We start from the raw sequence: 26,226 nt of genomic DNA on the forward strand, positions 1-26,226 counted from the left end.
ATGTATGGACATAACAGACCACAGAGATCTGTGGAATAAGGGATCCAAGAAAGGGCAGGCATTTCTGGGTTCTGTGCTTCCCTCACTTTCCTACAGGACCCAAACCTAGGCCCACCTATTTCCACATCTCTTTTTTTTTTTTAATGTATGAGGTATTTTATTTTTTCCATTACATGTAAAGATAGTTCTCAACTTTTGTTTATACATGCTTTACAATTTCAGATTTTTCTCCCTCCCACCCCTCCCTCCCCCCTCCCCTAGACAGCAGGTAATCTGATATAGGTTATATCTATATATCTCTATACATATACATATATATATACACACACACATATATATACACATAATAACATTAATCCTATTTCTGCATTAATCCTGTTACAAGAGAAAGAATCAGAGCAGTGATGCAAAACCTCAAAATAGAAAGAAAAAAAAAAACCAACAGCACCCAAAACAAAAGAAATAATATGGTTCAATCAGCATCTATAGTCCACAGTTCTTTCTTTCTTTTTTTTTCTTGGATTTGGAGATCCTCTTCTATCATGAGTTCCCTGGAACTCTTCTGTACCATTGCATTGGTGAGAATATTTCCACATCTCTTAAATGAGCCAGTGCCGCTTTTGCAGGCAGAGAGACCAGACGATTTAGCCCTAGTAAGTAACCAGAAAAGTAAAAGTTACAGGAGGGAATCAAGGGCAGATACCAAGGACGACTGAATCTGAGGGAAGAGACAAACAGTCAAGGATAGAGATGAGATAAGATAGAAAACCAGGACAAGGTGAAAAATTAGAGGCAAGAGGGAAAACAGATGGGTTGTTAACAGAGCTCGAGGACCAGGACAGGGAGACCAGTTCAAGAATATGCCAGCGGGCAACTTAACTTTGTACAATGGATGGGGGAGGCGAGCAAGGAGACACATCTGTCACACTCCCTCTTGGCCCTTAAATGAGCCTCTTGACACGATCCCAATGTGTGTTTGCTATCTGTTCAAATGTAGCAATTTCCCTGCTTTTATAAATGTGACAAAAATGGTTCAACTGCTTACATAAAGTCAAAGAATGGGAAGCAAATTGGAGAGAGGAGTTCTGGTAATTCTCTGTCAGAGAGTCTGCCCCCACAGTTTCCTCATCTGTAAAAAGAGGACATTGGAATACGCCAGGGGTGCTTCCTCTTTTTAGTGGCACAGACACCTCAGGCAGTCTTGGGAAGTCTATGGACCAATTCTCAGAATGATGTCTTTAAATGTTTACTTAAAATACAATATACTGGATTATATAGGAAACCGATGATATTGAAATATGATAGAAAATACCCCAGGTTAAGAACTCCTGGACTTGATGCACTCTAAAATCCTTTCCAGCTCAAATATTCTGAGCTTATGAATGCCTTTAAATATATTTCTACCTGGGTCCCTTTTTCTTTCATCCTTCTCATTCTACTTCTAACTGTAAGCTAATATTTTGGTGCTAAAACCTCAAGGGTATTGTCTGAAAATAATATAATATTTCTGCCATTGGTTCAGGGAGAATGAGTCAAAAAACTTTCACACATTAAGTCATCCCTCCCCCCCTCCCCCTACCCCACTCCACCCTCACCATTTCCCTTAGTATCTTCCTATGTGAGACCTTGGGCAAATCACTTTAACTTTCTTTACATTAGCTTTCTCATCTACTGTATAAAATGAGAGGATTGGATGTGATGACCTCTGAAGTCCCTTCTATCTCTGATTCCACATTGTTTTCTCTATCATCTTCTTCTTGGGGGAGTTAATTAGGACTAGGTAAGCCAGGAAGTTACAAAGTGAAAGATGTTAAATATACAATGCATCTATGCAGACCAGCTGCACCTGTCTGTATATTTTATGCAAATGAGTACGATTATTTGTGCAAATGATACAACAGTAATACAATTAAGGTTCTTGTAGACAGGCATTTCCATATCCACCATTGAATATAGCCAAGTTGAATTTACTTTCTTATCACTATTTACATATTGTTTAGGGAAAATTGACATTGTAATTAGAAATTGGTCTAGAAAATCAGTTTCTGATTAAATGATCATGAGAAAATGCAATATTTCTTATACTCCTATAATGAATATTTGGATACTTATTTGAGAACTCCCAAAAGTGTTATTTTTGACCTTAGCTCAAAGTCCCACCCTAGCCCACCCCACCCCCAGCCAAGCCCGCCTCCAACAACTCACATTTGGAACATACACCATAATTTTTTCTTGAGCCCAATTAAGAAAATATTCCTGCATACAGCCCCAAATTCAAGTTTTTTGGTGTTTTTTCCTAGATATTTCTTCCCTGGAAAATCTAAGAAGAGAAAGAGAGGGGGGAGGGAGAGGGAGGGAGAGGAAGGAGGAGGAGGAGGAAGAGGGAAGAAGAGGAAGAGGAAGAGAGAGGGAGCAAGAGAGAGAGGGAGTGAGGGAGAAAGAGAACGGGAGAGAAAGAGGAAGAGGAGAGAGACAGAGAGAGGGAGGGAGGGAGAGAGCTTATTCAGGACAGAGATGAAATCACTTTTAGGCCCCTGATGATAAGTGATATCCTTGCATTAGTATAACTGATACTGGTCACAATTTGCTGAACAATAGACTTTGGAAGGTGGCTTGAAGAATGATTATGGCACATGCTAGATGATAGGCAACCCATTGAGTTAGTTCATTAATACCCCTATCTTGGGAAATCATTACCAATGGACAATGAGCTGGGGCCAGACTTGAATGGGAAAAAAAAAAAAGGCCTAGGTCACATATGAGAAAATGTATGGGGCTTTCAAGGTTCATAAACTGCTCTTGACACATAAGCCCATTTTTTTCAACTGAGCTCATGAGTTGGGTTTTTATGGAAGTTTTGAGGGGGCAGTCCCCTTGTGCACAGGGTGAGCTCACAATCTAACATCCAATCCTGTCTCACCCAGTATGCGTGTTCAGCGCATGATCATGGTATGGATGCATGCTCAGCTATGTCCGAGAGCTGGGGGGCAGGGGAGGGGAAAAGAGTGAAACCACTCCACCCGTGTAAGAAGTGGGCAAGGGGGAAGAAGGGAGAGATGGTACCAGGAGCTGGGGCTTAGGAATGCAAGAAGGCAGAGGTGGCATCAGGGTGGGCCTGCGCTAACAGGAAACAGCTATCCTGCTGGGCCACAGAACAAAGTGGAGTAAGAGGTGTGTTTTAGCAATGGGATGGAATATGTACAGAATGGTCTAACAATAACAGGGACTGGGGGCTGGGTACTTTCCAGACCCCATCCTCAGAGTCTGAACTGACTCAAGTCCACCATATCCCACTCAGTATCATGATAATAAACAGTGAGAAGAGGAAACAGGCACATCATGGATAAACAGAGATACCAAGGGCACAACCCAATGGTTATACTAGTTACCCATGAAACAGTAAAAAAAAAGTCTCCAGCCCATTGGGTAGAAAGAAAGTAGGATAGGGCAATGGGTAGAGAGCTGAACTTTGAGTCAGGAAGAGTTAAGTTCAAATCTGTTAACTTTGGCCTGATTACTAATTCCCTTATTTGTAAAGAAAAAAAAAACAAACGAACAAAAAAACAAAAACAAAACAAAAAGAGGGAGAGATTAAACACAATAGTTTCTACGGTCTTTTCTAACTCTAAATCTCTGATTCTATGAGCTTATGGCCTCGATAGAGAATCTGTGAGGGGACATGAATGAGACAGGTATAGATATAGATGTGTAGATATACCTATGGATATAGATATATCACATGTATGCACACATACAGATATATCTACACACATATATGATCTACGTTTAGTGAATGCATCATGCCTAATCAATGATGGTCAGCTCTTGGGTAGATCCCTGCACATACCTGACCCTTCTACATTTCCCTTCTGGCTGGTGTGCCGGGTACCCTGCTGGCACTCTGAAAGTCATTCAGAAAATGATGCTCCTGGAGTCTTTACAGCAGGATCTCATTTGTGCTGAATTGATCTCTTTAGCTCCCGTAAGTTGGAAGCACTTAGAGCCCCGAGCAGGGACAGGATGAGTCACGCTATTCCCTCTGCAACAGAAACCTGGGGCCCATTAAAACTTCATGCTGCCAGAGTCTGCCAAAAGACCAGCTTCAAAGGGCCTGCCTAATGTGTTTATCCACGGGGCTCTTTTAGGCCCCAGAAGAGTCCAATTCAAGTTGCAATATTGCCGTAGAAATTATTGGGAGGAAAAAGACTTCCCTTTGCCAGGAAGGTAGAGCTTCTGGCCAGCCTCCCTTGTGAAAGAAAAGTTCAGTACTCTGCATTTGGGGCATTTAAGTCTCTCTGAGCCAAATTTATTAATTAAATAATACTAAACCTCCCTGCTTAGAGAGGAGGAAAATCCAAAGGGACAGGAATTCTTCTTGCCTCTAAATATTGGTCTGCCTGGTCCATTCTCCACATACGATTTGTAATGGTCAAGCACAGTTCAAACTCCATCATCAAGATTGAACAGGAGGACAAAACCTAAGCAACCATTTTGATTCATCAAACGGACTTTTTACTTCCCAAGCATCCTGGAGAATAATTTCCCTAAAACCATCCAATCCTTCCATAACCTGTGAGGATTTTCCTTTCAGGCTGCTCAACCTGGAGTTACATGCTTCACCCTGGATCTCCCCTCAAAGCCAGGGGCATCACACCCTGGAAAATCCTGCCACCCCACAGTTCCATCCTCTCATGGGTGAATTCTTCCCAAGGTCTCCATTTGGGGAACAGGCTCCGGTCAGCCATCCTTCATCATTCTCTTCCCATTTCTGCACCTGACTCTCTGGACTTTGGCACCAGACCCCCAGGGGTACCTTCCCTGCTCCCTTTTGTGACTTGTCTTCCCCCGTTAGCATATAGTCTCTTTGAAGTAAGGAGATGTCTTTCTCTCTGCTTGAATTTGGATCTCCATTTCTTGGCTGGCTCAGAAAGTATGCAGCTTAATAAGTGCTCATTGCCTTGCTCTGCAATACTTCTATTAATTGAATTTGTCAAAGAAATTCCTCCTTCTCTAAGACTGATCATTGAAGTCATCAATTTAAAGGAAGCTTCTTTTCTAAGCTCATCAGGCCCCTCCCTTTAGAAACAGGCTAGGCCTTCAGAAAGAGTGATGCTACACGTCTTTAAATCAGGACACTGTCTCCTTGGTCTTGGGTATGCACAGATAAGACCAAGGACGTCAGACTAACATAGTGTCTCAAAATTTATGGCCAAGAGAGAGAACATGGGGGCAGGGTTTAGCATGCTTCCAAACCACCAATATTCCTTAATCATCCTGATGTGAGAATGGATCCAGCATCTGGAGACATTAGGGAAATCATTAAATAATGCTTCAGGAAGCTGCATGATGCAGTAGAGAGGGAGCTGTGTGTAAGAGTTGTGAGACCCGGATTTGGATGCCACACGTATCACTAAAGACCTGGGGGACCTAGGCAAGTCATTTCCCATCTCTGGCTGTTGACAGAATGAGGCAACGAGGCTAGAAGACCTTGTTCGGCTCTTAATTCATGATACTAGAAGTCACTTAAACTCTCTGGACCTCGGTTTCCTCCCCTATAAAATGAGACAAGTGGGCCAAATGGCCTTTACCTTGGAGTAGAACTTCCATCTCTATATCTATGGCCCACATGAAAAAGACAGAAGTAGCTCCATTCGGTGGAAATGCCAAGAAAGCAGAATTCAGTATCAGTAGAAGGAAAATATTCTTAATTAGAGCAGCCCGGACATGGCATGTGATGCCTTGGGAAAATATTGAGACTCCCTGTCACTAAAAGTCTTCAAAGGAGGTTTGGTGGCCACTGAGGGGCTATCAGCAGCCATCCTGAGCTAGATCTTCCCACTGGACCCAGATCTCTTTGGGGGAGAGGGTGAGGCTGATGACTTTGCACAGTCCTTCCTCAATTAAATCCAATTCACTTCAAGTCGTGATATCACCTCCCTGATGTCATGGTCCTCTTCAAGAATGAAGGACAGGGGCAGCTAGGTGGTACAGTGGATAAAGCACCAGCCCTGGATTCAGAAGGACCTGAGTTCAAATCCGGCCTCAGACACTTGACACTTACTAGCTGTGTGACCCTGGGCAAATCACTTAACCCTCACTGTCCTGCAAAAATAAAAATAAAAATAAAGAAAAAAGAATGAAGGACAAACAACAACAGGTGACCACCAGTTGTAGAGAAGAATCATATTTGGGCAAGGAAAAATTCCTTCTGGCTGTTTTCCCCTCTCTCTCTTTCATTCATTCATAACCAATCTGTTGCCAAATCTTGTCATTTCTTTCTCTCTAACTTCTCTCACATATATGTGTTCCTCCATTGTCCTAGTTCAGAACCTCTCATCTTTTTTCTGGACTAGTGAAATAGCCCTTTCGGAGGGAAGCAATTGGGATTAAGTGACTTGCCCAGGGTCACACAGCTAGTAAATCTCTGAGGACATATTTGAACTCAGGTCCTCCTGACACCAGGATCAGTGCTCTAACCACTGCATCACCTAGCTGCCCCTTAAAATAGCCTTCTAATGGAACTCCCTGCCTCAAGTCTCTCCCCACTCCAATCTATCTTCCACACAGCTAACAAAGTGATTTTCCTAAAGGCAGTCTAATGACGTCACGTCCCCCGACTCAATTAATTCCAATAGCTCCCTATTACCTCTGAGATCAAATTTAAATTCCTCTTGGCAATTTAAAGCTTCCTTTCTGTCATCCCTTCCCTCACTCTGGTCCAGTCATACTGGTTTACTGGTTTTTCTTCATACACAATGCACTATCTCCCATTTCCCAGCTTTTGCAATGGCTATGCCCGGGTCTGGAATTTTCTCCCTCCTCAACTCTGAGACCTTTTAGAATTCCAAGTTCCTTCAAGACTTCACTCTAGAACCATCTCCTGCAGAAGTCTTTTTCTTTTTTGGGGGGGGGGGAGGGGGCGGGGTAATGAGGGTTAAGTGACTTGACCAGAAGTAAGAGAAAGAGTAAGTAAGTGGTTGAGAAGCTCATGGTCAGACTGGTTAGAAACCAAGACAGGATTCTAATTCAGGTCTTCCCGAATTCAAGGATAGCTCTCTATGCCAATGTTATTATCTAACTGCGTAGTAAGCCCATAATGACTGGTCCTGGTGTCAGGAGGACCTGAGTTCATTGCTTTGTGAATTCAAAGAGGCCCTGGGCCAGTACCTGCCCCAAGAAAAACTGTGGAGTTGAGGAATTAATAGAGAGGTGGCTCAATGGATAGAGAGAAAAGACTTGAGTTCAAATCTGGCGTTAGACACTAGCTATGGTGACCTTGGGCAAGTCACTTAACCCTGTTTGCCTCAGTTTCCTCATCTGTCAAATGAGCTGGAGAAGGAAATGGCAAACCACTCCAATATCTCTGCCATGAAAACCGCAAACGGGATCACAAAGAGTTGGACACAACTGAACAACAAGAGGGCTTGGAGTTAGAATAGACTTAGGTTAGAATTCTACTGACATTTCCCACTGATATGACCATGAGCAAATCACTTAAACTGTCTGAACTTCAGCTCCTTTATTAATCAATCAGTCAGTCATTATGGGCTTACTCTTTCTCACCTTTAGTTTCTTTATCAGTAAAATGGGGATATGAATAATACCTACTTCATAGTGGTATTTTAAGGATCAAATGAGATAATACATGTAAAGTTCTTAAAGCACTATTAAGTGCTAGTTATTATTGTTATTATTACTACTAAACTTCAGGTACAGTGTTAGGTTCTAGTGAATCTGAAGAAAAAACAAAAGTAGGCCCTGCCCTCGAGGAGCTTACATTCTAATTAGAGACATAATAGGGGCATATAAAATATATACACAGTAGCTTTAAGGACTAAGCTCTAGTGGCTAGGGAGGAGATGAACAGAAAAAGACTTCTGTGGGGCAGCTAGGTAGCACAGTGGATAAAGCATTGGCCCTGAATTCAGGAGGACCTGAGTTCAAATCCAGCATCAGACACTTGATACTTACTAGCTGTGTGACCCTGGGCAAGTCAATTAGAAGATGGAAAAACTACCATGTTTCCTCTGACTTCTTAGTCCAATGACCAATGGTTGCATATGAAGAGAAGGGAATAAACATTTATTAAGGGCCTAGTATGTGCCAGGCACTGTGCTAAGCACTTTTCAAATATTATCTCATTTGATTCTCACAACAACCCCTGGAAGGTAGGTGCTATTATTAGCCCCATTTTACAGTTCAGGAAAATGAGGCAAGCTGAAGTTAAGTGACTTTCCCAGGGTCACATAGCTAGAATGCATCTGAGGATATATTTGAACCCTCAGATCTTCCTGATTCCTGGTTTGGTACTCTATCCACTGTGCCACCTACTTGCCTCTAGCAGATTAAGTCTATTTGCTCTTTTTTTTTGGGGGGGGGTGAGGCAATTGGGGTTAAGTGACTTGCCCAAGGTCACACAGCTAGTAAGTGTTAAGTGTCTGAGGCCGGATTTGAACTCAGGTCCTCCTGAATCCAGGGCCAGTGCTCTATCCACTGCACCACCTAGCTGCCCCCTAAATCTATTTGCTCTCGCATATGAAAGTCCTTTAGAAGCCTATAACAGTTACTATATTTCTCCCCACCTACCAGCACCCAGCCCATCAAGTTTTTTCCAAACTAAACATCCCCACATCCTTTAACCAATTTTTTTTTCCTTTAACCAATTTTCATTAGACAAATGATCAAGTCTCCTCTGGATAGAGAGGTCACCCTCTTTGGACACACTCCATTTTTTTTTCAATTTCCTTCCAAAAATGTCCCTCCAAGAAACTTCTTTTTTCATTCACTAATTCAACAAATACTTAATATTTACATGCAAAGAATTATGGTAGATAGCAGGAAGACAAAGACAGACCAGGTGCATCCTTGCCGTCCAGGGGCTTACTGTGTAATAGGAGAGAGGTTGTACGTGCAAATATGTTTGGAGGGATCCTGGGCAAAATTGTGAAGGTGGTAAAGATTAGTATGAGAGCCTCAAAAACTTAAAAACACTTATCTGTGCAATGATTAATTATAGTTAAAAAACAAAACAAAACAGTGCATGATGATTCATGCTTTCTACCTAGAGGAAGTTTGGTATCAGACAGAGTGCTGAACTTGAAGTCAGCAAGACCTCAGTTCAAATAAAAGCAGAAGGAAATTCAGAAGGGACACAGAACGAGCAAGGATGTGTCATCCCTGCTGTGTTATATGTAACACTTACTTTATACTATATGCTATATGTAATACTAATGCTTTACTTTTAAAATTTATTATTATTATTTTTTTTTTTGGCGGGGCAATGGGGGTTGTGACTTGCCCAGGGTCACATAGCTAGTGTCAAGTGTCTGAGGCCGGATTTGAACTCAGGAACTCCTGAATTCAGGGCCGGTGCTTTATCCACTGTGCCACCTAGCTGCCCCTCCGTTCCCTTTATAGACAGCTTTAGTAGGAAGTTTTTCCTTATGCCAAACCCAAGGTTCCTCTTTGTAACTTCTCCGGGTAGAGATACGCAAAGTCATCAGTCTCTCTCTTTCCTTCAGAGTCATCACAGTCCAGTGGCACGACAAAGGTCAAGATGACCAGTGATGGCCCAATGGGCTAAATGAGCCAGGAGGGACCTTGGATGTTAACCCAGCTGGTATTCACTCCTCCAGTCAACTTTATTCTGCCCTCTGGCTCCAGGAAGAATAAGACTGACCCTTCTTTCAGGTCACAGTCATTCTAATGTTTAAAGATGATGACTGAGTGCTTCCCAAACCCTCGTGGCGAGTGCCTTGGGTAACTTTCTGCACACTTGAGTCAGAGCATGATGTCCTAACAATTAGAACTGTTCAAAAGTGGAATGGGTGGTTTCTGCACGGAGTGAGACGGCCACTATTGGGGGTCTTCCAACAGAACTTAGGGGGCTACGCATCAAAGATACTCGTGGGAGTAGATTGGACAAGAAGATGTAAGACTCTTTTGACTCTGAGATTCTGTGAATTTAACCTCTCTGAGGAATTGAACTGTCCTAGCAGTGGCTAACCACACACAGGAAATGGACACGGAAAACCCAGCATCAGACAAATTAGCTTTAGCCCCCAAAAGTATGTTTATGACCAAGGCCTAGCAAAGGAGATCTCAGTTCCCCTGAGATTCTGAGACACATAGCAGCTCCCGCCAGAGTGGAGAAGGAGGAAGAAAGAGCTGGTGCTAAGAGAGAGCCGAGAGAGGGGGCAGCTAGGTGGTGCAGTGGATAGAGCACTGGCTCTGGATCCAGGAGGACCTGAGTTCAAATCTGGCCTCAGACACTTCATACTTACTAGCTGTGTGACCCTAGGCAAGTCACTTAACCCCAATTGCCTCACCAAAAAAGAGAGAGAGAGAGAGAACAGAGAAATGCAAGTGCACACAATTAGAGCACAGTCAATTATGCAAGCCAGAGGCTGGCTCCCAAGTAAAAGATGGCTGCCTTCCCTTCCACGCTGTTCACCTGTGTCCCCACCAAATCTTCTCAGACTACAGATTTCCCTCTGATGATTTTTTATTCCCCTCAACACTGCTCTCACCATTCATTTTAGGCCCATTTTCCTTGCTGTAGTAAAATGTTAGGAGAGAACAAAAGTTGATTGGAGTTGTAAATGACAGCTGGGTTGCTGTCCAAGATCTCACATGGTTCTAAATCCTCTGAATGTGTAACCTAGCCTGTCGGGACATCAATCTTGCCACTGCACCTGGATAACTCTGGAGGAGAGAGTGAGGTTGATAACTTGGCACAGCTCTGCCTCACTTAAACCCAATTCACTTGCAAGTGAAGACATCTCACTTGTGATGTCATTGGTCCTCTTTGAGAATGATGAAAAAAAAAAAAGAAAAGAGAATGAAGGATGCCAGGGGGCAGCTAGGTGGCGCAGTGGATAAAGCACTGGCCCTGGATTCAGGAGGACCTGAGTTCAAATCCGGCCTCAGACACTTGACACTTACTAGCTGTGTGACCCTGGGCAAATCACTTAACCCTCATTGCCCCACAAAAAAAGAGAGAAAGAGAGAGAGAGAATGAAGGATGAACAACAACTAGCCTTTTGCCTTCAATCCCCAACCCCCGAAAGATAGCCCTGCATGTGACCGTGGAAATTTCCTGGATATAAGACGAATGATTTAGGTGACAGTGAGAGGCAGGAATTTTGGCCTTTCTTTGTCTGGGTCATTTTTAGACACCATGGTATAATGTATGGTAGATTCAACTATCTTAAGTGGCTCCTTTCAGCCAAAACCTATATTGTGAAAAATAATATTCACATGAGGTTCACAGAATGGAATGCTCTCTGAAGAAGCAAAAGATACAAGGTAAACGTGAGTGAGCTACAGCAGATCACCAATAGTGGCTTTCATGTCAAACCATAACCGGGTCTGGGCCAATGGGGCTTTGCTACCAGACACTGAAATGTATTCAGTCTAGAGAGCACCAACATCATTTATTCTATAGCAGCAGCACAGAAGCAAGTGAGGTTAACACCTAGTTATTTTAATAATAATGATTTAATAATAACAATCAGTTCTTAGTTGGCCTCTCACATACAAGGACAGTCTGAGAATTCCAATTTTAGATTTATTCAATAATGTAAGCAAGACAAAGTATCTTAAAATATCTAAAATATTAAATAATTAAGATTATTATTCTTCAGAAACTAGGAATCATAGGATCATCGATTTTAGAAGTAGAAAGGTACTGAATCCAATTCCTTTATTTTCCCATTGAGGAAACTGAGGCATGGAGTGAATAAGAATTTATTAAGAGACTACTATGAATGTAGTGTTTGATAAACCCAAAGACTCCAGCTTCTGGGATAGGAACTCAGTATTTGACAAAAACTGCTGGGAAAACTGGAAGAGAGTATGGCAGAAATTAGGCATAGACCAACATCTTATACTTTATACTAAAATTAGGTCAAAATGGGTACATGATTTAGACATAAGAGGTGATACCATAGGTAAATTAAGAGAGGAAGGAATAGTTTACCTTTCAGATATTTGGAAAGGAGAACAGTTTATGACCAAACAAGAGATATAGAATATTATGAAATGTAAAATGGATGATTTTGATTACATTAAATTAAAAAGGTTTTGTACAAACAGAAACAATGCATCCAAAATTAGAAGGGATGCAGAAAGCTGGGAAACAATTTTTATAGACAGTACTTCTGATAAAGGCCTCATTTCTAAAATATATAGGGAACTAAATCAAATTTATAAGAATCCAAGTCATTCCCCAATTGAGAAATGGTCAAAGGATATGATCAGGCAGTTTTCTGATGAAGAAATCAAAGCTATCTATTCCCATATGAAAAAATGCTCTAAATCACTATTGATTAGAGAGATGCAAATTAAAACAACTCTGAGGTACCACCTGACACCTGCAGATTGGCTAATATGACAAAAAAGGAAAATAATAAATGTTGGAGAAGCTGTGGAAAAATTGGAACACTAATGCATTGTTGGTGGAGCTATGAACTGATCCAACCATTCTGGAGAGCAATTTGGAATTATGCCCAAAGGGCCATAAAGCCGTGCATACCCTTTGACCCAGCAATACCACCTTTGGGTCTTTTTCTCAAGGAGATCATAGAAAAGGGAAAAGGAATCACATGTTCAAAAATATTTATAGCTGCTCTTTTTGTGGTGGCAAGGAACTGGAAACTGAGGGGTTGCCCATCAGTTGGGGAATGGCTGAACAAGTTGTGGTATATGAATGTAATGGAATTCTATTGTGCTGTAAGAAACGATGAGCAGGAGAAGGTCAGAAAAGCCTGGAAGGACTTGCATGAACTGATGATGAGTGAGATGAGCAGAACCAGAAGAACATTATACACAGTATCATCAACATTATGTGTTGATCAACTGTGATAGACTGGATTCTTCTCACCAATACAATGGTACAAGAAAGTTCCAGGGGACTCATGATGGAAAAGGCTCTCCAAATCCAGAAAGAAAAAAGAAAGAGCTATGGAATATGGATGCTGATTGAACAATAATATTTCTTTTGTTTTTGGTGCTGTTGTTTTTCAATTTTAAAGTTTTTCCTTATTGCTCTGATTCTTCTCTTATAGCATGACTGATGAAGAAATATGTTTAATGTTGTTATGTATGTATATATGTGCATACATATGTATAGATGTGTGTGTGTGTATAAAACCTATATCAGATTGCCTGCTGTCTGGGGGAGGGAGGGAGGGAGGAAAATTTGAAATTGGAAATCTTATGTAAATACATACTGAAAGCTATCTCTACATGCAACTGGAAAATAATAAAATACTTTTATTTTTAAAAATTATAATTGTGAAAAAAGAGACTACTATGTGGCAGGCACTGTGTTAAGTGCTAGAGATACAGACAAAGGGAAAAAAGTCCCTGGTATTAAGGAGGTAACAATCTAAGAGAAACTGAGTATTTTATTGCAGGTTACAAAACTGGTAAGTGTCTGAGGTAGGATTTGAACCCAAGTCTTCCTGACACCAGGTCCAGTGCCCTATCTACTACTCTATCCACTGCTACCTCATCTCTATTATGTCCATTTTTAAGTGTGTAATAAATGTAAAATGGAGATTCTCAAACTGTCCTTATCTGTGAGAGGCCAATTATTCATAACTAGATGTTAAATTCATTTGTTTCTGTGTTACTGATGTAGTATAAGTGATGTTGGTAACTTACATACAATAATATTATTATGGTGTTTTTATTATTCTAGTTCCAAAATTTATGATCCTACTATTCATGATTTCCTATACAATGTTCTTTTCTCTTCTTTATATGGAAATAAGTGGTCATATATTATACATTTTTATTAAATTCACGATTATGATTTTTTAATAAGTTGGCCCCTATCTACAGTACTCTCGGATCTCCCCCACCATGGGACTGTGTACCAGTATCTCCTCCAACAAGGCTTAGTGCCCTGGAATCTCTACTACCATGACCCTCCAATTGAATTAGTCTTTAAAAAATTAGCTTGAGGGCATATTTTGTGTAGCTTGAATTAGGCACCAAAATTGCTATTTATTGCTCTGTTTGTCTGGAGGAAGTGGCATAACAGAGATCATTAAAGATTTGTGATTAGAAAAGGAAGTGGGCAGGTCACAGAGTGAGTGAGAGATAACAAATTGATGGCCATACTGTTGTGCTGACATGCAAAAAATATAACCCTGGACACCATAGGAAGACCACACACACACACACACACACACACACACACGCACACTGAATGATTTACATAAGGACATGGATAAGAATGGCTGTAGGTAGGGCATGGAAGGGGTCACAACCTGCACTGGTGGAGGGAATACCCACATTGTGGAGACTAAGAGTCCATAGGAATATTGAATAAATGTGATACAAAGTAACAAATAAAAAGAGTAAGGGTAGGGTTTAGATAGTGATATGGGCAGCAAGGTGGTACGATAAATAGAGACCCAGACCGGAGTCAGGAAGACTCATCTTCCTGAGTTCAAATCTAGCCTCAGACACTTCCTAGCTGTGTGAGCCTGAGCAAGTCACTTAACCTTAATTGTTTCAGTTTACTCATTTTTAAAATGAGCTGGAGAGGGGACAGCTAGGTGGTACAGTGGATAGAGCACCAGCCCTGGATTCAGGAGGACCTGAGTTCAAATCCTGTCTCAGACCCTTGACACTTACTTACTAGCTGTGTGACCCTGGGCAAGTCACTTAAGCCCCAACTGCCTCACAAAAAAACAAAACAAAACAAACAAAACAAATAAAATGGCAAACAACTCTACAATCCTTGACAAGAAATGGGGTCACAGGGGACAGCTAGGTGGCGCAGTGGATAGAGCACCGGCCCTGGAGTCAGGAGGACCTGAGTTCAAATCCAACCTCAGACAGTTAACACTTACTAGCTGTGTGACTCTGGGCAAGTCACTTAACCTCAACTGCCTCACTAAAAAAAAAAGAAAAAGAAAAAGAAATGGGATCACAAAGAGTTGGACGATGGCAAACCACTCAAGTATCTCCGGCAAAGAAACCTCAAAGGGGGTCATGAAGACTCAACACAACTGAAAAACAACTGATCAACAAAAAGATGGTTCTATAAGAGATTTATCGAGGAAAAGCTTACTCATCTCTAATGTCCTTTCCAGCCCTAACATTTGTTTCCCCGACTCTGAGCAGGATGCAGAAAGAACACTCCCTGGAGGCAGACGACCTGAGTTTAAATCCCAGCTCAGCTACTTCCTTTTAGGACCTTAGACAAAGTCACTTCATCCATAAAATGAGGAAGTTAGGGTGACATGTGAGCATCCCTCCAAAAAGACTCTACAGAAACCAATGCTCTTGCTGAATAAAGTCTCAGCTGCCATGAGGTGAATCTTTAAGTTACTTAGAGCACTTCAGCAACTCAGAAACACTGCTGCTTAGCACTTTATTTACCCAATGCCTCAGCATGGCCAGCGGGGCCTGACCCAACCCATCCCTCCTCTGCCTCCCCTGACCAGTTCCTGGCCTAAACGTGCATGTTACATCTCTGCTTCTGGAGGCAGAAGCCAGTAGTTCATCACCCCATCTCAGCCTTTGGACCAAATCTACTTTATGGGCACCTTCCTTTGTCTGGCCTCTCCTGACGCCAAGGACTTTCTCACCCCAAGATGCAGAGAGTCCTTTGTTGGAATCTCACATCAAAATACTAACTGTAGGAACTGTGCCCCTTTCCTGGAAAGGGTTTTTGGAATGAGCAAGCTTTAGAAAAGACATTTGAGGGGCAGCTAGGTGGCCCAGTGGATAAAGCACCAGCCCTGGATTCAGGAGGACCTGAGTTCAAATCCGCCCTCAGACACTTAACACTTCCTAGCTGTGTGACCCTGGTCAAGTCACTTGACCTTCATTGCCCCACACACAAAATTTTAAAAGAAAAAGAAAAGACATTTGAAGCGTCACATGGATGTCTTCTCGAAGAAACCTGAGAGAGCTTCTGGCCCTTTGTCAGTCTGGAACTAACATGGGTCATGTGAACTCACATTGGAAGAGACTGTAGGGATCACCCATCCCAGCCCCCTGATTTTATGGAGGAGGACGCTGACAACCAGAGACAGAAAGTGACTTGAACATCACACAAACGTAAATGGCATCGCCAAGATTAGAACCCACAGACTCTGGCTCCAAATCTCGGCCTCTCTCCACTGCCCCACCATTAAAGTTCTCCTGAAATTACTTAGGAGACCTTTGTGAATTTCTCCTCTAGTATAGGAAGGGTCACAGTGGATAGAGCAGCGGGCCTGAAGTCAGAGAGTTGTTGTCGTTGTTTAGTTGTATTCAGTCACGTCCATTCTTTGTGACCCTATTTGGGGTCTTCTCGGCAAAGAGACTAGAGTGGTTTGTCATTCCCTTCTCCAGTTAATTTTATAGATGAGGAAACTAAGGCATTTGATGTTTTGTTGGAAGAGACTACAATGCTTCACCATTTCCTTCTCCAGCTCATTTTACAAATGAGGAAACTGAGGCAAATAGGCTTAAGTGACTTGCTCAGAGTCACACAGCTAATAAGTATCTGAGGCCAGATTTGAACTGAGGTCTTCCTGACTCCAAACCCAGAATTCTATTCACCTACCTGCCCCAAAAGACCTGAGTTCAAATTTGACCTCCAACACTTATATCTGTATGTCCTACAGAGTCACTTAACCTCTGCCTGCGTGGTTTCCTCAATTGTAAAATTGGGATAATAACAGCATCTACCTACCAAGGTTGCTGTGAAGATGAAAATGTGATAATAATTATAAGGCATTTGGCATAGTGCCTGGCACATAGCAGGTATTAAATAGCAGCTAGCGTAATCATCATCACTACGGGGCTGTTGTTGTTTTATGCATTTAAAAATATTATTCTGAGGAGGGGTTCATTGGGTTCATACTGCCGAGGGGCCCACAACACAAATCAGATTAAGAACCCCCCAGGCTAGCAGAAAAGAAAGCTGTCTTTCTACAAGAGAAATAATGGGACCTGACCCCACAGGCTTTCCATTGTTTGTTTTGTTTTGTTTTGTTTTAGTGAGGCAATTAGAGTTAAGTGACTTGCCCAGGGTCACACAGCTAGTAAGTGTTAAGTGTCTGAGGCTGGATTTGAACTCAGGTCCTCCTGACTCCAGGGCCAGTGCTCTATCCACTGCGCCACCTAGCTGCCCCCAAGGCCAGGTAAGTTTAGAACCATCTCCAGATTCTCCTAGTAGCTTCAAGCCATGTACAAAAGGGAATAAACTAGCAAAAAGGGTCTTCTTCCCAGTTGGCTAAACCATGGAAAGGGGAAGAGAAAGAGAAAGGGATTTAAGTCTCTAAGCTACTCCTAGGCTCCCTGAACAAAATGAACTACTTACAGTGCTGGTAATAAGCCTGAAGAAATCAGGCATCAGGCCTAAAAGATACTGAATAAACCCAGTCCCTCGTTCCCCCTTATCTCACCACCAGTCTTATCATAGATTACTCCCCTTCATGAACTCTGCAGTCCAGCTGAGCCACCATCTTGCTATTTGCACATAGACATGTACACTCTATACCTGAATGTTCTCCCTCATCTCCTCTTAAAGTCCTGAGCCTCCTTCAAAGCTTAACTCAAACCTCACATCATGCTTTTCATGATCTTCCTCTAAGTTGTTAGTGACACTGTCAAAAAATCACCCTGTAACTTCTGGAATATAATTTGTGTATGTATATATGGATTTATAGATTTCTATGTATCTATGTACGTAGGGAAGATCATTGAATCAAAGATTTAGCACAGGCAGGAACCTTAGAAGTCCTCAAATCTAACCCCCTCATTTTGCAAATGAGGAGACTGAGGCCCCGAAAGGGTTAAGGGATTCCATTAAGGTATCTTGGCTGGGCGGAATAGTGGATAGAGTAGTGAATGTGGAGTCCAACCTGGACTCCTGGTAGACTTGGAGTGTGAGACCTGAGGGCTAATTCTGCCTTTATGGGGATAATATGGGGATGATAACAGCACCTACTTTGTAATATATAAAATGTTCTCCAAACCTTCAAGTCCTATATAAATGCTGGCTAGGATTAAGTGTCTGAGAAGGATTCAAACCCAGGGCTTCCTGATAGATACCAAGTCTAGCACTCTGCCCATTCTGCCATGCCTCCCCTTGCATGTTGTCTCTCCCAACAGAATACAAGCTCTTTGAGAGCAGGAAGTTTTTTTGGTGTTGGTTTTTCTTCTGCCTAGCGTTTAGCACAGTCCCTGGCCCATAGCAGTTTGCATGAAGGAGTACCATAGGTTTCATGCCTGACACTGTCATTCCTAGAGGAGCATGCATGGCAATAACTAGAGGGCTTGGGGCTAGAGTTCTTTTCTTCCTGATGATGATGAAAATCGGGGGAGGCATGAGGATATTTTTATCTTATCTGCAAAGCTGGCTTGGCTCACAACCTTGAAAGAGATGGGAGACGTTACAATAAGCCTTGCTCTTATAAAAACCAGCCAACTTGGTGGGCTCAGTGTACTCCCAGTAACACCCCCGCTCTGAGGAGCAGCTCTTCTGACTTCACAGAGAGTCTTTCTTTCCATAAGTAATAAGATGCATAAGCAAAGCAACCACTATTGCAAGATTGAGAAAGAGCACAAGGGAGTCTCCGGGACACCCTTGTGGTGTCAGAGTGAGAACAACTACCCAAGTGTTTGACTCCCAGGCCACTGAACTGTAGTTCCACTTGGGGACAGAGACCTGCATTTATTATTCAGAGCTCAGGAAGCCAGCTACCTCTGGAAGGTTTTAATATAGTGTGTGGTATGAACCAAGCAAATAACTTATTATCATCTTGGCCTGATTCGTGGTTATTTTTAAGCTATGGGCTTTTGCGGTTTATTTTCTTTTTTACCATCCCTTCTTCCCTGTTAGTGGTTCCAGAAGATGCTAATGTGATATATTGGGCTACAAAATCACAGGATTTACAGCTGCAAGGAGACTTGGCCCACAGGCCACGTGCAGCCCACAACTTTTCCAAGTGTGGCGGAACCAGATTAAAATGTAGTTCTTATCTGGTTTAAAGGTGTTGATATACTGATTTTAAAAAGAAAGGAAGGAAGAAATAAGGAAAAGAGAAAGGAAGGAAGGAAGGAAGGAAGGAAGGAAGGAAGGAAGGAAGGAAGGAAGGAAGGAAGGAAGGAAGGAAGGAAGGAAGGAAGGAAGGAAGGAAGGAAGGAAGGAAGGAAGGAAGGAAGGAAGGAAGAAAGAAAGAAAGAAAGAAAGAAAGAAAGAAAGAAAGAAAGAAAGAAAGAAAGAAAGAAAGAAAGAAAGAAAGAAAGAAAGAAAGAAAGAAAGAAAGACAGACAGACAGACACGTGTGATCTTCTAAGAGACACAATATGTGGCCCACAGGAATCCTCAGGTAGGGTTTAGCAGCCTCCATTCCTATCTGGGTTTGCCATCAGTGATCTAGCCCAACTCATCGATTTTATAGCTAAGGATCAATAAGGGCACAGAGAAGCAAAATAATCTGCAAAAGAAACACAGATGTTTTATTTCTTTTAGGTCTGAGGCACATGCTGTTTCCCTTTACTGAATGTTTTCATCCCAAATAGAAAGGTGGTAGAATTTTCTTTATGGTAAACATTAAATTGAGGGCAGCTAGGTAGTGCAGTGGATAGAGTGCTGGGCCTGGAGTCAGGAGGCCTCAGACACTTAGTAACTGTTTGACCCTGAGCAAGTCACTTAATCCTGTTTACCTGAGTTTCCTTCTCTGTAAAAATGAGCTGGCAAACCACTCCTCTCTTTGCCAAGAAATCCCCACAAAGGGATCATGAATAGTCATACATGAATTAAGATGACTAAACAAACAAATCGAGTTGAGAAGACAAAATTGGGGTAGATTGGAATTAGAATCCAGATTTTCTAATTCTGAATTCAGTGTTCTTTTCACTAGATCATGAAACCTTAAATCAGTCAATGGGGGGTGGGGGGTGGAAGAAAGAAAGAGAGAGAGCATGCAAGTGAGATCGAGAGCGAAATACAAACAACAACATTGTTTAATCCCATTTTGTAGACAACTCCAGCGTAAGCAAAATTTCAATTCTAGATATAAGTTGCCAGGGGAAGAAAATTCTATTGTCTGTGTACTTCTAATTAGGAGGAATTGTGACTTCCTTGGTGTGCATACTCTCTCCATTAATGCAGATGTAATCCTTCACCCTTTGGAGATTTGAGGAAACTGATTGCTCAGAATTCCCTCATTTTTCTTAGGCTTTTGATTTTGTAAACTCTTTTCATTCATCAAGAAGTCACCATCACCAATACTCGAGGATGTCACAGGGAGAAAAAGAAGAGGAGAGAAAAGAAGGATTTTGTGCAACTCATCCTCACTTAATCCAGTACATATAGAAGTCAATAAAATAAAGGACAAACCACCACCACTACTATATAGCTGAATGATCCATATTCTCTCATATATTACATCTAAACAGGATTCAGTACATTATATTAGAGAAATGCCATGGCAAACCCTAGATATATGTCCACCAAAGTGGGTGATATCCTCTTACCCACAAGATATAAGGTATCCTACAAGATCTATGCTTCCTTTCCTTTCAATTTCTACTTCCTGGTACCAAAGCCAAGTGGAGTACCAGTACACTACCATGGTGGCGGCACGATACAATAAAATAGCTACTGATTATGGAGCCAGGAGACCTAAGATCAAGTCCCTCCTCTGTTACTTGCTACCTGTGTGACTTTAGGCAAACTACACAACTTCCCCCTCTCCATCCTCAGTTTCTTTCTCTGAAAAATGAGGGGGTTGAGAAGGATGAAGAAGTCCTTCCAACTCCAGATACAAGATCCTAGGTTCCTAGTCTTCCTAGACCAAAGGTTATTCCAATTTCTTCTTATAAACAAGCTGCCTCATCATTCCTTCCTGTAAATCTGCCATAGAATATCCAACAAATACACTAAAGGCTTTCCTCTGGTTCTTTTTTTTTTCTTTTTGCAGGGCAATGAGGGTAAAGTGACTTGCCCAGGGTCACACAGCTAGTAAGTGTAAAGTGTCTGGCCGGATTTGAACTCAGGTCCTCCTGAATCCAGGGCCAGTGCTTTATCCACTGAGCCACTTAGCTGCTCCACTCTGGTTCTTTTATGATGACAATAATAATAAGATGGTACCTCTGTAATGGATGGGATCCAAGAAGGGCATCAAAAGACCCTCCATGAACTCAACCAACAATATATTGACAAAGAAGTGAACAAATGGCTGAATCACTTGGATTTGTTTATAGAAACAGAGAGGTTTGCCATGGTACTAAAAAAAAAAAAATCTGGGCATTCCCACTAGAAACTGCAGAAAGTTTCAGAGCCCAGATTTATGGATTTGTAATGATTGGAATGATGCCACCTGCTGGAGACTTACTGTAGAAGAGTTCCGCCCATGAAGCGAAGGTCTTTGAGGGCAAGACCAGGAGTCTTTTCTTTGGTGTCAGGAAGTGACGTTGGCTAGTGGGAGGAAGAAGGAAGAGGCTGGCACTCAGTCTCGCACTCTTTCCTTTGGACTCTGGTGGAGAGCGGAGCTAGAAATGTGCTCTCCCTTTAATAGATAGGAATCTAGGCCTTTCCTTCTCTCTTTACCAAATTCTTATTCTCCTTAATAAATGCCTAAAAGTCTAACTCTTGCTAAAGCTTATAATTTATTGGCGACCACTCATTAGATATTTTAGACAGACTGGCTAGAATTTTAGCCCTTAACAGATTGATGCAGATTATATAAGAAAAAGAAAAATACTCTACAACAGAAAAATTTGGCACCAAAGAAAATATTAAATGACATGGATGCTCAGGAGCCATCAAAAATTAAGTCAGTCAACTAACATTTATTAAGCACCTACTATTTGTCTGGCACTGGGCTAAGCACTGACATATAAATAAAGGCTGTTTCTAAAATTACCATGAATAGGTGGGGCAGCGCTAACAACACTTTAATTGCTGCAATGCTTTTCTTTTTTTTTTTTTTTTTTTCAATTTCTGGTCTCTAGTTCTATATGCCTTTTTATTATGCATAAGGACATGGTTTTGCTTCTTAGAATCTTATAACTGCAAATGCATCCTGGCACATCGTAAGCACTTAATAAATGTTCATTTATTAATTGATTAAGCTTCCTCTGGGAAATAGAAATGAATCAATGTTGCTTGACATAAAATATATGCTCACATGCACATTTATACATCACTATATTAATAAGTAAGGCCTTTATCCTCTTGGTAGACTGGAAATCTATTCCTTCTCCCTTATAACATATGGGTTAGCATTTCACAAGTAGAATTCCAAGGATGGGTGGGATGGGACATAAACACCTTTGTATGACCTTTGATTCTTCACTTGAGACAATGATACAAGATTTTATTTTCCTGGAACGAGCCAGATAATTGGAATTAATTGTCCCCTTTTTGCTTTTACCCCTAAGACCAACTAGTATGTACACAATAAATATTTGAAGTGGTACATTTAGTTAACACCAAGGTTTACTGAGAGCTACACTGCAGCACAGGAGAGACAATGTCAGAAAGAAAATAAGAAGTTGGCCTCAAAGTCGGCAAATCCAAAAGTGTTCGAAGTCCTGACTCCAACACATATTGTATGGCCCTAGGAAAGTGATTGGTGTCTATGCACAGCACAGTATGGGAAAATCCATGGATATATAAAGACATTATAGTACAAGAGATCAGTCTAAATCCAAGCACTCTAAACTAAATCTATCAGAGTTTCCCTTATCTTTCATTGCTCCCTATTGAGCAATCTTTGCCAAGGAAGAAGCTCAAAGGCTCTTCCTAGCAGCAAATCAAGGAAAAACAGCAGTCTTTGATCAAGAAAGTCTTGGCTTCCTTTGAGATTCCCCCGTTTAAAATAAGAGAGGGTAGGGAATGGCTATTCGTCCAGGGGTTTGTTGTTTTGTTTTGGTTTTTTGGGGGTTTTTTTGGTCCACATCCGGGATCTCATTGGTGTAACAAACCCTAAGTGAAACTCTATGGATGAGGATCAGTAACTTAGTTCAAATTCCTTCCCGAGTCCCTGAGAGGTTAAATGATTTGCCTGGTATGTATTAGAGGCAGGGGTAGAGCCTGGGTGTTTCTGACTTTAAGGGCATCCTTCTAGTCCCTTCAAGAAGTATCTGTCTATTCATATATATTTTTTCTAAGAATGAAGAGATTCATTTATTAATCATATTAGAGGCAGCACTGGACCTGTCTGCTACAAATTTAAATAACTCAGAGGTTCCACATCAATTTGGCAGAAATGACCAAAAAAAAGGAAAAGAAAAGAAGACAGAAGAGAAGAAAAGAGAAGGAAAAAAGGAAAGAAGAGAAGAGAAAAGAAAAAAGGAAAGAAAAGAAAAGAAAAAGAAAATTGAGGGGGGAACTACTGAAAAAAACAGACCCACTAATATACTTTTCAGCAGCTAGGTGGCACCATAGTGCATAGAGTGCTGGGCCTGGAGTCAGGAAGATTCATCTTTCTGAGTTCAAATGTGGCGTCAGACATTCACTATCTGTGTCACCTGGACAAGTCACTTAATCTCATTTGCCTCAGTTTCCTTATCTGTAAAACAAGCTGGAGAAGGAAATGACAAACCACTCCAGTATCTTTACCAAAAAGAGTCAGACACAAATGAAACAAATAAACAACTAAAATTCACTGTTGGTGGAGCTGTTGAATTAAGTCCAGACATTCCAGAATATAATTTGGAACTATAATTATATTTATTTATTTTTGTAGGGCAATGAGCGGTAAGTGACTTGCCCAGTGGCACACAGCTAATAAGTTTCTGAGGTCAGATTTGAACTCAGGTCCTCCTGAATCCAGGGCCAGTGCTTTATCCACTGTGCCACCAACTGCCCCCAACTATAACTATATTTTTGTGCATATAGTTGTGATAACACTACTAAGCCTGTATCCTATCAGAAGCCAAAGAAGAAAAGGACAGATATGGACAAAAGCATTTGTAATAACTCTTCTTTTGGCATACAAAGACCTGGGAACCAAGGAAATGACCATCAACTGGGGTCTGGGCATGGAATGTTATTATGCCATAAAAAAAAATTTGAAAGGTATGATTTCAGATAAACCTAGAAAGACTTTTACAAACTGATGCAGAGCAAAGTAAACAAAGCCAGCAGAATAACATATACAACATTGTAAAGAGAAACAATGACTCAGAATGACTTATAATCCAAGTGAACTGGATTTAAGTGAGGCAGGGTTGGGCAAAGTCACCAGCCTCACTCTCTCCTCCAGAACCATCAGGGTCCAGTGGCAAGATATAGATGTGGAAGGGCAATGCATTCAACAAAGAGAGCACAGGATCTGGAGTCAGAGAAACTGGATTAAAATCTGAGGTCTGTTCCTACCTGAATGACCTTGGTAACCTTTCTGGACCTCCATTTCTCATCTGTAAAATGAAAGACATATTCCCCTTCATTCAGGTATGCTGGTAAATCTTCAACAATGGGATATCATGAAAAATGAATGCAGCGACATCCTTTTACGATTAATTTGAATTAACTTTCTCCATTATTTTCTTTGGTCTGAAAAACAAACAAAAATATCAAGCCTGATTTGTAGTGTGTCGATTTCCGCAGTGTAAAATGCTCACAATAATTTTTTTTGCAGGGCAATGAGGGTTAAGTGACTTGTCCAGGGTCACACAGCTAATAAGTGTCAAGGGCCTGAGGCTGGACCACAATAAAATTTTAATAATTGGTTCTAGAGATCAGTTTTGAGCTGGCTCCTGCATATCCCTACCTTCCAGTGGCATTGGTTTCCTTGTAGAGACTTGAACAAGCCACTCCATCTCCTGACTCTGGGCATTTTCAGTGGCTGGTATCCATGCGTAGAATATTCTCCCTCCTGGCTATTTTTTTTCAGGTCCCAGCTAAAATGTTACCTTCTTTAAGAAATTTCCTAGCTGTGTGACCCTGGGCACGTCACTTAACCCCCACTGCCCCGCCAAAAAACAAACAAACAAACCAAAAACCAATCCAGGGGTAGCTAGGTGGCACAGTGGATAGAGCAATGGCTCTGGAGTCAGGAGGACCTGAGTTCAAATCTGGCCTCAGACACTTAACACTTATTAACTGTGTGACCCTGGGCAAGTCACTTAACCCCAATTGCCTCACTAAAAAAAAAAAAAAGAATGGGAGGCTAGATAGCACAGTGGATAAAGCACTGGCCCTGGATTCAGGAGTACCTGAGTTCAAATCCGGCCTCTGACACTTGACACTTACTAGCTGTGTGACCTTGGGCAAGTCACTTAACCCCCATTGCCCCTCAAAAACAAAACAAAAAACAAAAAAGAAAGAAAGAAATTTCACTTGATCCTCCTTATCACTGCTGCCTGCCCTCTAAGATTACACTGTATACACCTTCCTTGTACATGGTTGTTAGGGAGTTGTCTCCCCCTTTAGACTGTATGCTCCTTGAGAGAAGGGGCTGTTTGGGGGGGGGGGGTTCTGATTTTGTTTTTTGCCTTTCTTTGTATCATTTAGCACAGTGCCTGACACATCACAGGTGTTTGCTTAATAAATGCTTGAGTTCTTGACTTGATTTTACCCCTAAAAGACCCCTGTCTAGTCTTCCCAGCATTTAGCTAACACAAGGCTGTCTTTGCTAGTACTCCAACATTTTAACATAAGGACCTATAAAGCTCTAGCACACTTTGGTTAGAGAAGCTTTCTGTCAAGGGAGTGCTTTCCCACTGGTGGTCAAAGTATTTTTAACCAACCCTTCACTGAAGATCAAATTCAGATGTTCCTTGGGGCCTATAGGAGCTCAAATTGGCAGTACTTTGGGGCTCCTTTATGACATATCACTAATTTTTACAATTCTAGGAGATTAGAGGTTTACTCACACACCCCCCACCCTACCCCTTATGATATACTTTTCCTTAGTAGGGCCTTCCCCTCTGGAAGTGGTTTTTAAGTTACAGTAAAGGGTTTCTTCTTCTTCCTTAACATATCAGAATGGGCTCTAAAAAAAAAAAATCACAGATGAATAGCTAATTGTATATTAACAGAAGAGAGGATGAAATGCCACCACCTCTTAAGAATCATTATTAATAATGATAATAACCCTGACGCTATTGCCCTTTTGTAATGAGTAAGCCCTTGCCATACACTGACAAACTGGGCAGGCACATATGTGTGCATTTGCAGAACAAAATGTGGCTGCTTTTCCTTCTTTTGGTTTAAAGATGACTCAATAACCCAGCAGAGCTTAGTCTGGTGAAACT

General features: G+C 41.5%; 1 long non-coding RNA gene across 2 annotated transcripts in view; it reads right to left on the reverse strand.

Annotated features, from left to right (window-relative positions):
• Positions 1-473: 473 nt before the first annotated feature.
• LOC122751022 overlaps positions 474-26,226 on the reverse strand; it is a 32,166-nt gene continuing 6,413 nt past the window's right edge. For both annotated transcript variants that reach the window (XR_006355765.1, XR_006355766.1), the window contains exons 2-3: positions 24,347-24,523; positions 474-650 (exon numbers count right to left, since the gene is read on the reverse strand). This is a non-coding gene — a long non-coding RNA (uncharacterized LOC122751022). The remainder of the gene's footprint in view (positions 651-24,346; positions 24,524-26,226) is intronic.

Source organism: Dromiciops gliroides, chromosome 3, assembly GCF_019393635.1.
Source record: "Dromiciops gliroides isolate mDroGli1 chromosome 3, mDroGli1.pri, whole genome shotgun sequence".
NCBI lineage: Eukaryota > Metazoa > Chordata > Mammalia > Microbiotheria > Microbiotheriidae > Dromiciops > Dromiciops gliroides.